The sequence below is a fragment of the Equus przewalskii genome, chromosome 7 (genome assembly GCF_037783145.1).
Source record: "Equus przewalskii isolate Varuska chromosome 7, EquPr2, whole genome shotgun sequence".
NCBI classification, from domain to species: Eukaryota; Metazoa; Chordata; class Mammalia; order Perissodactyla; family Equidae; genus Equus; species Equus przewalskii.
The window spans coordinates 32,345,305-32,361,436 of NC_091837.1; the positions used below are offsets into that span (position 1 = coordinate 32,345,305).

The 16,132-nt window shown below is 45.2% G+C and overlaps 1 protein-coding gene across 49 annotated transcripts in view; it reads right to left on the bottom strand.

The window, feature by feature from the left end:
• EPB41L3 (erythrocyte membrane protein band 4.1 like 3) overlaps positions 1 to 16,132 on the bottom strand; it is a 228,812-nt gene that overhangs the window by 133,979 nt on the left and 78,701 nt on the right. For 22 of the 49 annotated variants that reach the window (XM_070627373.1, XM_070627408.1, XM_070627403.1 and 19 more), the window contains exon 1: positions 9,917 to 10,071. The exons of 15 other annotated variants lie outside the window; for them this stretch is intronic. The gene's annotated coding sequence lies outside the window, so the exon portion shown is untranslated. Of the gene's footprint in view, positions 1 to 6,540; positions 6,811 to 9,916; positions 10,148 to 16,132 lie in introns of those variants that run through there. 12 more of the 49 variants (XM_070627374.1, XM_070627384.1, XM_070627362.1 and 9 more) reach the window with 6 other exon arrangements.

A 16,132-nucleotide genomic window follows, 5' to 3' on the forward strand; every position in this document is an offset into this window, starting at 1 on the left:
AGCAAGCTGTGCAAATGCGCTGGGGGAGAGCGTTCCAGGTCGAGGGGACACTGAGCAACACCTCTCTGAGGCAGGAAGCAGGAGCCTGTGCAAGGATCAGTAAGGAAGCCATGAACCCTGGGCTAAAGCATCAGCTTCGAGAATAAGAAACATACCCTGGAAAACGACCGATGTGAACAGATATGAGTCTCAGACACAGTGCTGAACAGAGGAGGAGACTTCAGCCCCCCATTTAAAGGTTTTTAGACATTAAAACACCACAAATAACTTACTGATCCCATAAATAGTGATGTGGAAAAGAACAAAGAGACTTTACGGTCACAACAAACACGAATTCAGAAGCGTGGCTACTTCTAGGAGGAAGGGAGGTACAATTGTGGAGAACTCGGAGATTAAGCAATTTGGGGTTTTTCTTAAGCTGATGTTAGATATACAAGTGGTCATTATATTATTATTCACACTTTTCGTCTGTCAGAAATATTTTGCACTATTTTTTAAAAAGAATCCTCAACTCTATCTCAGTATCCTCTGGTTTCTTAGTTAATCATCCATGGGTCATCTTGATGTTTATCTCTGACTAATGGACAAGACATCACCAATATTGCTGTTGAGCTATGATCAAGAATATTTTATCACTGGTAGAATCATTTCTGTTACCCTGAGGAGAAATGGGGAAAATTAATGGCATTAAAAAGCTGTCATCACCTTTCTGGCACTGTGAAACTACACACTACAGCCTTTTATGATCTACAGAAAAGGGCCACATAAAAGGAAATATGGGAAATCTATGTTTAGTGCTTTAAAGTGAGCTGCCTATCACAACTTTAAATACAGCCCCTCATCTACACAGGAGGAGGTATTTTTAGCAACGTCACCTTTGCTTCTCCATATACCTCTTTAAAAGAATAACACACTGTGGATAAACAGAGCCCACGTATGAATATACGTATAAACACGTCACGCATCTCAGCCCTCACCTCCCGCGTGGAAAGGCCGGCTGCGCCTCTGGCTCAGCCCGGCGTGGAGCTGTCCCGGCTGGGGAGCTGTGTGCAGCGCTCTTGCTCTTCCCTACTTCCCTTTCCCTCCTCACCCACACGGTTTGCTCCATCCTCAGGACGGAAGGGGTCCAGGAGGGAGAGGAAGGCCAGGAAGCGCAGAGCCTGCGCCGCTCTTGCTAAGCTCCTCCCTGCGAGGTCACCACGCCAGCGCAGCCCAAGGCAAAGCTGTGGCAGGCGCAGTACCGCCTGGATGCTAGGGAGCCCTGGCACTGCTCCTCCCTGAAACGTTTCTCAACGCCTCTCGCTCTTTCCCGTCTACTTTCCTCATTTGCAAATTCCCTTCACTAGCCCTCCCTCTAGGGCCTCATCTCCCACGGCTCTAAGAAGCACCCCATCTTAAGGATTCCACATCTTGATCTTGCAGCTGGACCCCTCGGCCTGCAGACTCCTGCGCAAAGGCTCCTGCACTCTCTTCCTGGACGTCCCGCAGGCACCTCCAGCCCACCTCCTGACCTCTACCACCTTCACCAACCCCACCACCACCTCGGGCCTCCCTGGGTGCAAGTGCCCTCACCCTCAACTCCCAAACCCACCACACCACCAAGCCTGGAAATTCCACTTCCTAAGCTCCACGTGTAAACATTTTTCAAATGATTCAGGTCCCTCTAATGAGGATTTTAGGCTGGTTAATTTTAAAACTTCAGATGAGAAGCAGGCTCCGAGGAGTGGAATTTGCTTGCCCTTTGATCAGAGACAGTTGCATTTGTGGAGGAAATCTCCATGCCTCCCTCTGTGCCCCAGGAGGAAGGGGGAATGGCCTTATCTCTGGAAACTCTTAATGGGGAAGGCAAGGACTTAAGTGGTTTACTGTCTGGCAACCTCATGTAACTGACCCCCCCCCCCCCAACAAATCCTCCTTCGTCTTTAGCTGAGGATAATATTTAAGCAGTGACTTCTGCCATTTACTCAATCCGGTTTGATTCTTATCTAAAAGTTGTGGGACCCCCAAATGGCCAGACCCCACAGGCACTGATACCATTTTAACTTTTGTACATATCCCTTTCTTTTGTAAAGAGAGAACTCACAGACCTGTGCCTTAAATTTAGCCTTACTCTCCACCCAACTTTGCAGCAGAAGCAGCAGCAGAAGCGGCAGCAGCAACATGCTGGCAGCAGCTCCTCCTGCCCGTGGGCCCTGTCCCCACGCAGCAGCCTGACTGCCCATGGGTCCTGTCCCCATGCCGGGAGCAGCAGAAGCTCTGACTGCCCATGGGTCCTGTCCCCATGCTATTCTATTCTCTAAATAAAAGAGCACTACTGCCAGATCTTAAGAGTCTAAGAAATCTTTCTTTCCACTCCTCGGCTCACCGACCCCGCATCACCTCCATCTCTACCACCACTTCCTTAGTTCAGACCGCCCTTAATTCTTGCCCGGACAATGATATTGCTATTGGTTACTGAGGACTTACTATGTGCCAAGGACTTACACACGGGGTTGCTGTAAGGACTGACATACCGTGAAGTGTGATTAATTTTATTTTACAGAAAAAGGTGAAGTTTTTAAGGTCAAGCATTTCCCAAAGTTCTAACGCTAGACTGCTGTGGAGGCAGGATTAACGAGTTTACTGATTCATTCATTCGCTCAAAGGAAATGTCATCATCGTGAAGGTAACGGTCCCTCACCAGTACTGTACAGGACTCAGAGGAAATATTTATTTCTCGCTAAAAATAATGATGTAGATATAGATTTGCATACAAGAAAAAGCTTCCAGGGACATAGTATTGCATAAAAAAGAAAATGGTTACATATCAGTATTTGAGTTAGAAGTGTGTTCACGTAAAACATCACGTACTGCCAATGCATCTGTACACAGGCAAAATAAAGTCGCTGCTATTGACTAGGCATTTACCATATCCCAGCTACTATGTTCAGTGCTATGCATGTATCAGATCATTTAATCTTCGTGTCCTTGAGATCTAAGCATTACGGCCCTTTTATAAATGAGCAAACAGACTAAACGAAGTTAAGCGACTTGACCCATGTCACTCACTGATTAAAGAGCACGACTGGGAGCCCAACCCAGGTCTGTGTGATTCCAAGACCCCAACAGGCTGTTACGCACTCAGAGAGCAGGTCTGGAAGGCTGTTTGCAGACACACCATCAGCTGTCTCTAGATGATGAGATTTCCTCTTTCTGTTTTGCAGTATTGTTAGAATATATTTTAAAGCGAGCGTGCATTACTTTTAATATCTGAAATGAAAAAGATGTTTTAATTGGAAGGATCAATAAGAATGAAGATCCTTCCATCTTCTGTAGATCTCATTTTCCACCCTAAATGGTCCAAAAGTAGTATTTAATCTTCAGCTAACTATGACCACAAATAACTTAGGTGGTGAGTTGCCAAAATATCCACCGAGATGAAAAATCATTACATTCAATTCTCAAAATTTCTGGATTAGTCCATTAACAAAAGACCATGTGTCTCTAGACTCTGATTCTTCCAATACATCCTACATTTATCACCAAACAGTCTTGTTCCCTACTCAACTACTGTCAGTGGCTCCTCACTACCCAGCAAAGTGCAAAATATCCCTCAGTCTCACATCCAGAACCTTCCACAGTCCGGTCCCACACTCCCTCCCCAGACTATCACCTACTACTCCCAGGATAAAGGTGATGTTCTAGCTAAATTTAGGCCTCTTGCCTCGGGGCTGGCCCCGTGGCCGAGTGGTTAAGTTTGCATGCTCCGCTGCAGGCGGCCCAGTGTTTCGTTAGTTCGAATCCTGGGCGCGGACATGGCACTGCTCATCAGACCACGCTGAGGCAGCGTCCCACATGCCACAACTAGAAGAACCCACAACGAAGAATACACAACTATGTACCGGGGGGCTTTGGGGAGAAAAAGGAAATAATAAAATCTTTAAAAAAAAAAAAAAAAAAAAAAAATTTAGGCCTCTTGCCTCCTGGAATGTCCTATCTGGAATGTATTCTCAACGACTAATGTCTATCAAAGTCCAACCAACGTCCAAGGACCAAAATGGAAAAGTCAAAATGGAAAATGAAGACCACTCAATAGATTTTTCTTATAAAGGGATGCACAGAAGAAACATTATTTAGTAATACACAGAATGGGCCATGTAAATAAGCACTGAACATAATAAAACACTTTTTAAAAATTTTGCATAGCCAAGTGATAAAGTGTATTTGATAAAATCCATGGCACCATTAATTATAAAAGATAACATGTCATGCAGCACTGTGCCAATGAAGCTACGACTCACACACTGGGATTTTTATTCTCTAGTTCTTTAAAGAACTCTTTTAGATTTATTTAGGTATTCTATGCATACATCAACAAAATAGAAACAAAATAATCTGGCCTAGGTATTTCTAAAAATTCTGCACTCAGTCAGAATCCAACTCTTTTAATTGCATGCCACCTCAGTCACTGTGGCCTCTGCTCTCCCACACAATACCACCTTCTATGTGTCTTCACTGGGGATGAATCTTTCTTAGGAGCAGTCTGTTATTGTCTCCAAGATTTTTTTCCAATCAGCTGACACCCAATCTCCAATTCTTGATACACGCTCTCAATCAATGAATTAAGTTAGCCGCTTTCTCTCTGCCACATGGCTGGCAGCAGTTGTAAGACATGGCCCAATTTCAGATGTTAAAATGTGAAAAAAACCCCACTTTGTTTTAGAAATGATGAAATCTGGGGTCTGAATAACACATACAGAAACTCACTGTTTGAGAATGTAAAGACTGTTATGTATAAAAATGACCAAAGAGAGATCTACAACAGAAAACAGTTTTCTCTTCTTAGTCCAACGTCAGGATTAATATCATCGCCCATGCCTAATCCATTTTCAGCTTCTGTCACACTCCCACCTGATCCCTCTCCTGTCCTGAGGCCCCTCTACACTGACGTCCTCCCTGACACCAAGGAGAGCCACCAGGAAAGGGGTAGGCCGCCTGCAGGTCTCCCAGAAAGAAGCTCTTCTTTCTCTCGGTGCCAGTATTCTCTTCTCTGGTTCCGCAAAACCTCCAGAATCTATGCAGTTTGAGCCGCGGGCAGAGCAGCAGCCTTGTTAGGAAGAGGACCATGCCAGTAGAGATAATGGCTGCATACACGAGGCCAGTAATTCTCATTTCCAAATAAAGCGGCAGTGCTTTTGAAGCCTTTTCAAATATTTCTGTAGTAAAGGGTAAGCGACAAACGGCCTCATTTTTTATTCAATTCCATAAATATTTACTCAACACCCTAAGTGTTTAGACCTGTACTTGGTTTGGGGTTGAAACTCCAAGAGAAATAAGTTCCTCTCCACATCAAGCACTCACTGAGGATAACTGGAGAGAAAAATAAACACATGATGCAAGTCAAATATCCCATTTGTTTTCTAGATGTAATACAGACCTGTCTGCTTGTTCTTTTTTTCCGTTTTAAGTTTATCAGGATGGGCTTATAAGAACAATGTATCAAAATGTCAGCAAACTAAACATTAAGTTGTCAGCTTTTTCTCTGTACTGCAAATTACAAAAGAATTAACGGTTTTGTGCTAATAGAAGCTTACAGTTCTACAGTGTGCAATTTAACCAGTCATCGCACGGTCTAAAAATGCAGTAGTACCAAAGACACCTCGCCAAGGAAGCTGCAGTTCTCGTTCCTGATTTCAGCTTCTCTACTTGTGTCCTCTTCTCATGTTTTTTCTTCCCTCTGCTTTAGAAATGTGCTCTGGAATAGCTATACAGGTAAGTGCGAACTGCCCAGACCTCCTATGCACTACACGATACACTCACATGAAAAAATGACAGTCATCTTACCAAGGAGGGGCAGAAAAGACAATGCACATCTGCAGCTACTCTGTGGCTCTCCATTTCTTTACGTTTCACACCACATTAAATTCAGAACTCAAAACATAAATAAACTTTACAGTTTAAGAATTTCACACTTCCTCTTATAATTTATTTAATACTAATTTTGGTGAAACGTGTCTGTGATCATCTCTGCACTAGAAGTCTAAGTTAGGATTAAAATGCTAAATCACGAAATAATTTGCAAATAAAACAAAACTTAAATGGTAATCGATTACCCCAAATCACTGCAGATATCTTCTAACCTTGTGAAATCTCCAGCTTTTTCCATTTTTTCCAATTGTCAACTGCAACCACATCACTTAAAAATAAATCAGAAAGAACACTGCCTATCCAGAAAATAAACTATATTTATAGGCACCATTTACTTTAAGATAATACTAATAATCTAAACTAAGAATTTAGCATTTTATTTATTTTAGTACAATGAATAGTAACAAATGTAGTGACTGACTCTATGCATAAATAAAAATATCGACTCATTACTCTCGTTCTTTACATAATTTTTTAAATGGCTCTTTTTAAAGATTACAGCATTTTCCTCAATAAAAGGAATATTCAATGATTTGTACTATTTCACAAAAAACCTCTCTTCCTTGATCTATGAAACACACTTTCCCATGCATTCTTGCATTCACGTCTACCTTGCAATTCTCCAGACAATACCTTATGGCGCAGCTCAACTTGAGAAAGGAGAGTCGCATTCATTCATCAGGCAAAGTCAAAGCCAGCAAGATGCTTCAGACTGTCTGGTTGTGCCTGCCCCACCCTTGTTTCCTTTGAGCCATAGTGATGTCACAGCGGGCAGGGCAATGACTTCACTGCTCCAGTCCTTGCTTCTTGAGCACATAATTCTTTGCAGCCAAGGCAAATCAAATGACAGCAGAATCCTCCAGCAGCGTCTGTTAACTCCCAGCAAACTGGCAGCTGGCTAGCCTTTTGAAAGAAATAGATGCAGCAACTGCACCATTAAAGATGTCTCTAAATGAAGCGGTGCTAAAGCTAAGTTTGATTCCTGGTTTTCAATAGTAAGTCTGTATTCCATAAGAAAGCTGGCTTTCAAAGGAAAACTGTGGTTGGATATTCAGAAGAGACTATGGGAACTAAAGATGACCAGGGTGTCGAAGACCTAAGAATACCTTCTCTTCATTATAGTCAAATTCTCACGGAAAAGAAACATGTTATTTACTTTTCAGCCCACTCTCAGAGTTCTAGTGTACTGAAGAGGGCATGAATTCTAATCTGTGAACTTTAACACTTTTTTTTAAAGCAGTAACTTAAAAGATGAATATACAACATGGAAGCAAACACCTTGGACAGCAAATGCCTGCCACGCTTGATCCAATGTACAACAGACCCACCACGGAGCCACAGCATCCCAACGGCAGCGCAGAGGGCTGCCTCTCTTCTACCTGGGTGCCCCTAACACATTTGACTTAACAGTCTTTAAAAAGCAATGCATATATAAAATAGCATCCTACTGATGCGGGGTCGGTGAGCCGAGGAGTCAAAAGAAAGATTTCTTAGACTCTCAAGATCTGGCAGTAGTGCTCTTTTATTTAGAGAATAGTGTGGAATAGCATGGGGACAGGACCCATGGGCAGTCAGAGCTTCTGCTGCCACCGCTTCTGCTGCCCCCGCTGGCATGGGGACAGGGCCCATGGGCAGGCAGAGCAGCTGCTGCTGCCCCCGCTGGCATGGGGACAGGACCCATGGGCAGGCAGAGCTGGTGTGTGGGGACAAGACCCACAGGCAGTCAGAGCTCCTGCTGCTGCCCCGAGTTGAGGGTTAGGGCTAATTTTATAAGGCATGGGTACGTGACTTATTTTTACTGGAGAAAAGAAAAGATGATGTAAAAAGTCATTAAATGATTTCAGTGCAGATGGGGGTCTGGTTATTGTGCGGTCATATAACTTTAGATAAGAATCTGGCCATATAGATCGGCATGTAGGTGAGGATGCCCTGGGCTTCTCTCCCTGGGGCGTCCTAATTCATACCATAAAAAAAGTCCACTGGGTCGTATAGTTTGGCATGTAGGCCAGGTCACCTTGGGCTTCTCTAGCTGGGGCAGCCTTAATCCACATCACTACCAAGTAAAAAAATCCCTCATTGCCCATTTCAACACAATTCAAAGCTGGCCAAAGTCCAAGCACTGCACAAAAACTGACAAAAACTGCTTGTAACCTACATTGCATTCATTCAGAAGAAATGACTTACAAATCAGATGTAAATATTTCACTGAGACACTGACCTTTGACCTATATCTTCTGAATCCTTCCCTAAAAGGGGTTTTACCAATTAAAGTGGCTCCTCTTCTTGTTACTGATAAACCGTTCACAAAACAACATGTCCTGTTTTGCAAAAGTATCTGCCTAAAGCGTATTAGCTTTATGCAGTAACTTGGGCATCTGATATTTTGCTTTTCTAAACCATCAGAAACTCACAATGCAAATGAGACGATGCCTTCCGAAATTAACAAACTGAAGTTACCCTTCTCAATTCAGAATTTATTTCCTCTTGCAATAAACTTTGTTAGTCCAACTAAAGTTTTAAAAGTTTGATACCAAAATTAACATGCATTTTTTTTAAAGCCCGGTCAGAGCTCACTCAAGCTGGATGTGCTCCCTTTTTTAATAGGGCTTTTCGGCTAAATTTGCTGTAATTGGTGCTACGTCCAGGGCTCCCAGATATAAGTTGAATTTTATCATTTTTGTTTCCTTCAGACTTTAAAAACCAGTGTAAACGCATAAAGAATGTTTTTGACACTTGGTGTGATAACTTCTACTGGGAAAGTTAATGCTATCAAGAGAAAACCCAACGCTTCTGCCGCCTCAGAGCCTAAAATGGGCGAGAAAAGGAAGAGGGAGGCTATCTGCGAAAGGGATGCTGCAAGACCAACGTAAAAGGGCTGCACCACCACCTTGAACCCGTGATGGAAGCACTGCAGGACCAGGGCTGCCTGGCCCTCTCAGGACTTCTCCAGCCCGCCTCCATGCCTAACTAATACCAAATGTTTTCTGTATCTATTTGTTCTGCAACAATCTCTTCACAACTTGAACCCTGGGCTGCAACTGAAGGACAAAACGCTAGAAAACTCTGGATCGGTAAATATAAAACCCGAAAAGGAACGAACACTCCCAGCGCAAAGGACCACATTACAATTTACTAGATAACCACACCCACCGCATTGCAGGAGCCACGAACTTGGCGGGGGCTGCAGGGGAGAGGGGAAGGGAAGAAGCGGGGCGAGAGGGGAAATCCGAGAAGGCAAGGAGCCGGGAAATACCCGCAGGGAATTGGCGGAGACCGCGACGCCGGCTGTCAGCAGCCGGGCCTCCCGGCGCCCCGCCGCGCAGACCCCCGAGGCGGCTCGCGGCCCCGCGGGCGCCAGGCGGGCGGCGCGCTGCCGGCGCCCGGGGAGCGCAGCAGGGGAGCGGGGCCGCGCAGGTGCCGGGCCGAGCACGCTCTCGAGGAGGCGCCCGCCCCCTGCCCGCGGCCGCGCCGCAGCCCCCCGCCGTCCGGGGGCCGCCGCCCCAGCTCGAGGAGGGAGACAAGTTACCGAAAGCGGCCGGCCAGCTACGGGGCGCCGAGGCTTCGTGCGAGCGCCCCGCGCCGGCCCCGCCCGCCCCCGGCGGCGCCGCAGTGTCGCCCCCAGCCCCCGCCCTCGCCCCACCCCAAGGGGTAACTTAAAACATGGCGCCCCGAACGGGGGCTTTAAGTCAATTGACAGAGAAGGGACGCGGCACCGCATCGCCCATCTCGGCGCGGGTTCCGAAGGAGGCCCCCAGGCCGGAGGCCGGGGCTCAGGCTCCACGCGACCGGCGGGCGCGGCGCACCGGCCCGGCCTGGCCCGGCGGGGGTCGCGGCGGGTGCGCAGGGCCTGGGGCCGGCCCGGCCCGGCGCTGGGCTCCCGCCCCTCGGGCGGCCGTGCGGGGCTGGAGCCCCGCGTCAGGAGCGCATCCCCGCGCGCCGCCCCGGCCCCGCTCCGCACCTCGCCCCGGGCGCCCCGGCGGAGGCCCCGCCGCGGCAGGCGCGCAGTTACCTGGCGGGCCGGGCCGGGCTGGCGGCCGCGGCCGTGCGCAGGAGGCTCGGCGGGCGGACGCCGCAGACGCAGCTCCTCCCGCGCTCCCCGCCCCCTCTCCGGAGACGCGGCGGCTCGGCGGGGCTGCGGCGGGGCCCACGCCCAGAGCCGGCGCAGAGGACGCCGCCCGCGCCGCCCCGCTGCGGGGGGGGCCGCCGCAGCCCCGCAGCCCCGCGCCGCCGCCGCGCCGCCTCCGGCCTGGCGCAGGGTCGCGCTGGGGAGACAGCGGCCGCCTTCGGATTCGCACTGGAGGGCCGCGCGGGCTCTCCAGCCCCTCCTCCCCGCGCAGATCCCCCCCCCCCGGGAGGCGGGGGGCTGTTCCTGACCTTCAGGTGGGGTACGTATTGGCTTAGGGACTGCAGTCATGTTTTTCCTTTTGAAAGGAAAAAATTCAAACGGCGGGCGTCGTCCACAGGGTGGGTGCTCAAGAAATACTAAGTTAATAGAGAAGACCTTGAATTACAGGTTGAGGGAAGAGGTTGCTTGTCTCTCCGCAGCCCCCTCCTCCACCCCACCTCCCCCTCCCCCCGTAAATGTCCACAGTCACAGGTGGTCCCCTAAGCATCCTGGTCCCAGCCTAACGAGAAAGTCCTTATTGAGAAAGCTTTCCAGTGAAATGGAGAGGAAGGGGCTCACACTCTGATTTGTAGGTGAAAGAAATTATTCCTGGTCATCTCACAATATGTAATCTCTAACGAAGTGACCAAGAAGTATTTATTAAAACGTTTAAAGTCCTCTCCAAACACTCCTAGTCACCCTTCCAGGAGTTTACCGACTCATTTAGCGAGGAAAAAGTGGATTCACAAAAATATTGCATTCGCTATTGGGTGCCAAGGATATGATGCAGAAAATGGCTGCGGCAGAGATTAGTGGGCCTGGCCTGCCAGTGAGGCCACTGGAGGTGGGGAAACCCGGTTGGCCTGGTTTTCTAGGACAGGGAAAAAGGCAATGTTCTGGAGGAGGGGGCATTCTTCAGGTTGCATGGGAGAGAGGGTTGGAAAATTAAGGCTTCTATGTTGCTATGGAGTGTACAGACCGGTATTCTGTATAAGATGTGCAGCTTTGGGAAATTTTGAGCAAGAAACTGTGACTCGCTTCATGTTATAGGAAAAATAATCTGGTGACACAGCAAAGATCAAAATGGATAAATACCAGGAGCAAATAGGAAGTGACTATGGCACTGTTCCAAGTACCAGAGTGACAGTTCAGATACTGGATGATGTGTTTGGGGATCACCTGTATTAACTTCCTGTCAGGGCCAAGTGAGTGTTAGAGACATATACATCTACCACATTTGTACAGATGACTTGTGTGTGTTGCAGATAGGATCTGTGAATGGGGAGAAGATTTTCCTTGTTTGTGTACACACTGAAGCACTCTCCCCTAAAAGTGGACGCGAACAAGCTGTTTACAGCAAACACTGAGTTGGCATTATCATTGGAGACACAGGTGGTTTCATATTTTCATTCATTTTATTGCTGTATGTTTGCTATCTTTTAATTGAAAGCAAACTGTTTTCTTCCTGATTCATAAATCTTAATCTTTCTGGAGATGGAGAAAATCAGCAATAGTGTTTGAATGTCTATTTCCTTGGGAGAAGATGTTAGAATACTAAATACTATTTTTTAAAAGAAGTACCCAGCTGATTGCCCTAGTATTCCATGAATTCAGAATTTGGAGCAAAAGCCATACTACTTCATAGTTTAATACGGAATCTGGGAAGCGATCACTATGAAACCCTTTGGGCTTGACCAAGTCTCTCTGCCATTCCTTTTTGTTTTTCCTAGCAGATATGGAGGGGAAAAAACGCAAAGCAAAAGCTCACAAGCAGCACATGACTCCCTCAGTATCTTGCTTGCATCTCTGTAAAAACTCCCCTCCTCGTTACTATCACGCAGGAGCCCTCGCAGTCATGGCTCTTCCCACAGTGCCTCCCTGGGTCCACTGCAAGCCAAGCACTGAACATTTTTCTCAATGAGTGAATGGACGTTGAATAATGAACTAAGTCATCAATTTACTTTGAGGGTTCAGTTTCCTCATGTATAAAATAGGGAACTATTTCCAAAATTCCTTATCCTCCAAAAATACTTGGGTTCCATAAGATACAACGACATGATCACATCTTGATACCTGCTGGGTAAAAGCAATAATGAAAAACCTATTTAACTCTCATCAGGAAATAAAATAATGAGCTCTTCCACATGGAAAAGAGCTGGACAGGAACAAAATAAAGTGGAAAGAAGGTGATGACACCATTCCAGTTCGATTTGCTTTCTTTCATGAAAGACTCACGTCTCCCTGTATCCCTCTCGCCACCAAAAAGAAAGTCACTGTGCACGCAGAGAATTCTGTGTTCCTGTCGGCATAAAACTGCTCAAGGTGCTTTTCCAGTAAGTTACAGAAAAGTTGTTCTTGGGTCCAGGAAAGGCCCCTCACACAGTCCCAACAGAGTTAGTGCAGATTTGACGTGAGCACTCAGACTGCTAGTTTAGTATGTCCACATTGCAAACACTGAAATAATCCAGGAAACATGGGGCTATTCTGTGACCCCAGCCTAGGTCTCAGGATGCCCATTTTGGTCTCTACCACATACTAAGGCTTACTATACAACACTGATCTTACTTACGGGCTTCCTGGAATTGCTCTACTATATACAGAATACATCACTGAAGGTCAACAAGCTGTCCAGAATTGAAGCCATGGGATGGAGGAAAGGGGCACAGCTAACTTCAGGTAAGATATGTGTGTAACTTCATCCCAAACTGGAGAGACAGGACTCCCCACGAACCTCCCTCTAACCACATGTGTCAACAGCATACTGACTCATTGGTCCTCACGGGTACTCTGCTACCTCAAGAGCAATGGAAACTCCAACCTGATGGCCAAGACAAGGGCAGAATTTGCCGGTTGTATTACAGCCATATTGTCAGCCTCATCAATAAGACTCCAGGAAGAGATGATGGAGAATCTGTCCAGTGCACCCCTCAGAACTGTGCCCTCCAGCATGAGGACTGGAAGAATCCTGAAGCTTGACCAAACTCTACAAATGCAGCCACTCTAATAGGCATGCAACACTCATTTGCCCTCTTTGACAATCTCAGACTACCCTGACATAAAGCATTGTGATATTTAAAAATATCTCCATATTCTTCAGTCCTTTCAGTTGACTATTTCTTAATGTAAGCTGCCTTAGTAAAATGTTAACAACACTTGCAGTAACTATTTGAGGCTTATTTTATGCTCAGGGTAATGTCATGCACCTGAATTGCATATCAAGTCCTTGAAATCAGGACACAAAGTCTCCCCCACAGGGTGACCAGGGACCATAAATAAGAGAAATACAGGGATGAATGCGTAATTCAAAAGAACAAGCTTATTCTTTTCTGAAATAAAAATTGGTTTAAGAGTTTCTGGGTTATAAGAATATTGGCAAGTTTACAGCTCATTAAGGCTTCTAGATGCTCTCTTCATCCCGGGTTTGTATCCATCATTTTAGGGGTCTGTATACATGCAGAGCACAGATGCAAAATGAAATAAAAAAACACTACGAAGTACAAATGTAGCACAAAATGTACAAAAATATTTACATGTGAGAGGGAACAAGTTTAGACAGGCTAACACGTTATTTTAAAAAATCTTTTTTTTTAAAGATAGCACCTTAGCTAACATCTGTTGCCAATCTTCCTTTTTTTTTTCCTTCTTCTCCCCAAAGACCCCCAGTACGTAGTAGTATATTCTAGCTGTGAGTGCCTCTAGCTGTGGCATGTGGGACGCCGCCTCAGCATGGCCTGATGAGCAGTGCCATGTCCGTGGCCAGGATCCGAACCGGGGAAACCCTGAGCCACTGATTGGAGCACCTGAATTTAACCTCTGGGCCACGGGACTGGCCCTAAAAATCATTACTATTCATCAAAATTCCATATTTGCCTCCTTTCTCTCTTTACACTCTTGCAAAAATATTAGTCATAAAGGTGGGACCAATAGAGATTATGTAAGTTTCATTGTATTAAAATGTACCCTTATTAAATTTTTTACTCTCTCCATTTCTAGTAAATTTTACAAATCTCAGCACTTTTAAATAGAATATAAGGGTTATTCTAATCCTCAGTTCTTTATAAAGTTTAAATCCTCAATAATTCTATTCTCCTCCCCTTAAGTAAAAATAAAAATCCATTAAGAATATTTTATATTTAGATATTTTATATACGATGGCAAAATATAAAGAATGGAAGCTGGTAATCTGTAGTATTACTAAACTAAACCACCAGGCTCCTCGCCCTTTGAGGCCACATTGATATCCCAAACAGATGACCACTACTGGGTTATGCCAAGACACTTAACATTTTAATCACTTTCTCCCCACAAGAAACAAAATAAATACCAGCAAGTCTCTCAGTCTCCTGTAAAGTTGTAAATAATCCTAACCAGCTATTATATTTCCTTTTATCAGCAATCAACAAGAATTAACTGAGGAAGAAAAACATAGGTCATAAGACATATTCAGATGTCTGATTATTAACTACTTGACTGCGTTCAGCTTCATGTTCCCCTCTTTAGGCAGACGTGCCATAGTTAACTTTATAAGCTAAGAAATGTACAACTGTCACTGCACCAAGAAAAATGTCAGCTTTGCTGCTCAATTTGATTCCTGTTTTCCAGCGCTTGTTTCCATTTCCAGTAGCCTCCCTATACATGCATACTTTAACAGTGTGGGTATAACTTGAAAATGTGACTCCACTCCAGAATGTTCTGGGAATCAATGAAAACATCATCTAGAATATCTGTGTCCCTTGAAGTAAATCTGGTGTTTAATAGGTCAAAGCCATTTTAAAGAAGCCCTCTGCTATAGACTCCTTCCTGGAAGGTGTTTATCAGGGCCTTGTCACCACATCCAAGACGGGCTTATCTGCAGATGATACAAATCTGAGAGTATGCCAGAGTTTTTCACTCCAGGTTGTTTGTGAAGAGTTTAAGTTTCATATTTCTGTGTCAATGATAATCTTGGAAAGCGATGAAACTATTCACACCGTTTATATCAGAATCACGCGGAGTACTTGTTAATAATGTAGATCCTTGGGTCCAGCCCCAGCATAAATAAATCAGACCTCTGGTGTGGGGTCCAGAGAGCAGGCACCTTTAACAAACTTTTAAGAACCACTGACCTAGGTGATGAATGTACAACAACAGACACACAGGTGACAAAGTTGGAGTATTATTCAGACAGATGTTTCAGAGACATTGGCACAGAGAAGAGTGGTAGGAGAATGGCATCATCCAGCCATGTAGGTGAGCTGAACTGAAGGGAGCTACACTCCAGCAGTCAGCACACATGTTGCAGGAAGAGTTATTGCTGGGATCCGGTCATTGGACGCATCAGTTTGCAAACAGCAGTTCATCAGCAGTAAGTATAGTAATAAATAACAATGAAAGATTGTTCTGTACCCAACTCCAGCAATAATTGGATTAGATGCCCATTTATTGAAGATTGCAATGACACTACAACTCTGACCTTCATTTCCAAGTGCACAAAACATCTTTACAAAGTTGCCAAGGGATGTCTCATTAAACTGGGAAATGCAGAACTAATTGCTGGCAGTTTGGGTTAAGTTTGAGATTTGACTATCCCAAACACAGCACAGAGAGATTTTAAATTATTAATACCTTTTGGTATAACATACGTATGCAAACAGGCTTGCCCTGCACTGATTAGTGAAAACTAGTGAACCAAATAAAGAAATTGACCAGAGGCCACATCTTGCTACCCTTAAGCACAGCATGAGGAATTTTGTTTTAGAAAAACAATATTATTAATCCCATTAAATATGTTAATTTTATTGTGTGTCTTGTATTTTTCATATCAATTTGTGAGGTTCTTTTGATTTTATAGTTGATAAGACCTGTAAGTATGACAAATTTAAATCTAGCTTTACATCTATATATAAGTAACAAAAATAATTTAAGATAAGGGGGGGCATCAGAAAGATTTCCTTTTGTTAAAGGGATGTTAAAGAATAAGATTTCAACTCAATAAGAGAGGATTACCTTTCTGATATGGACCAGGCTATCGTATGAGCAGTGGGCTCTCCAGCTAGAATGTTCAAGGGGATAGCAGATGACATCTGTCAATAATGCCTCAGAAGAGATTCCTCTATCAGGTGAGCACTTGGGCAAGATCAT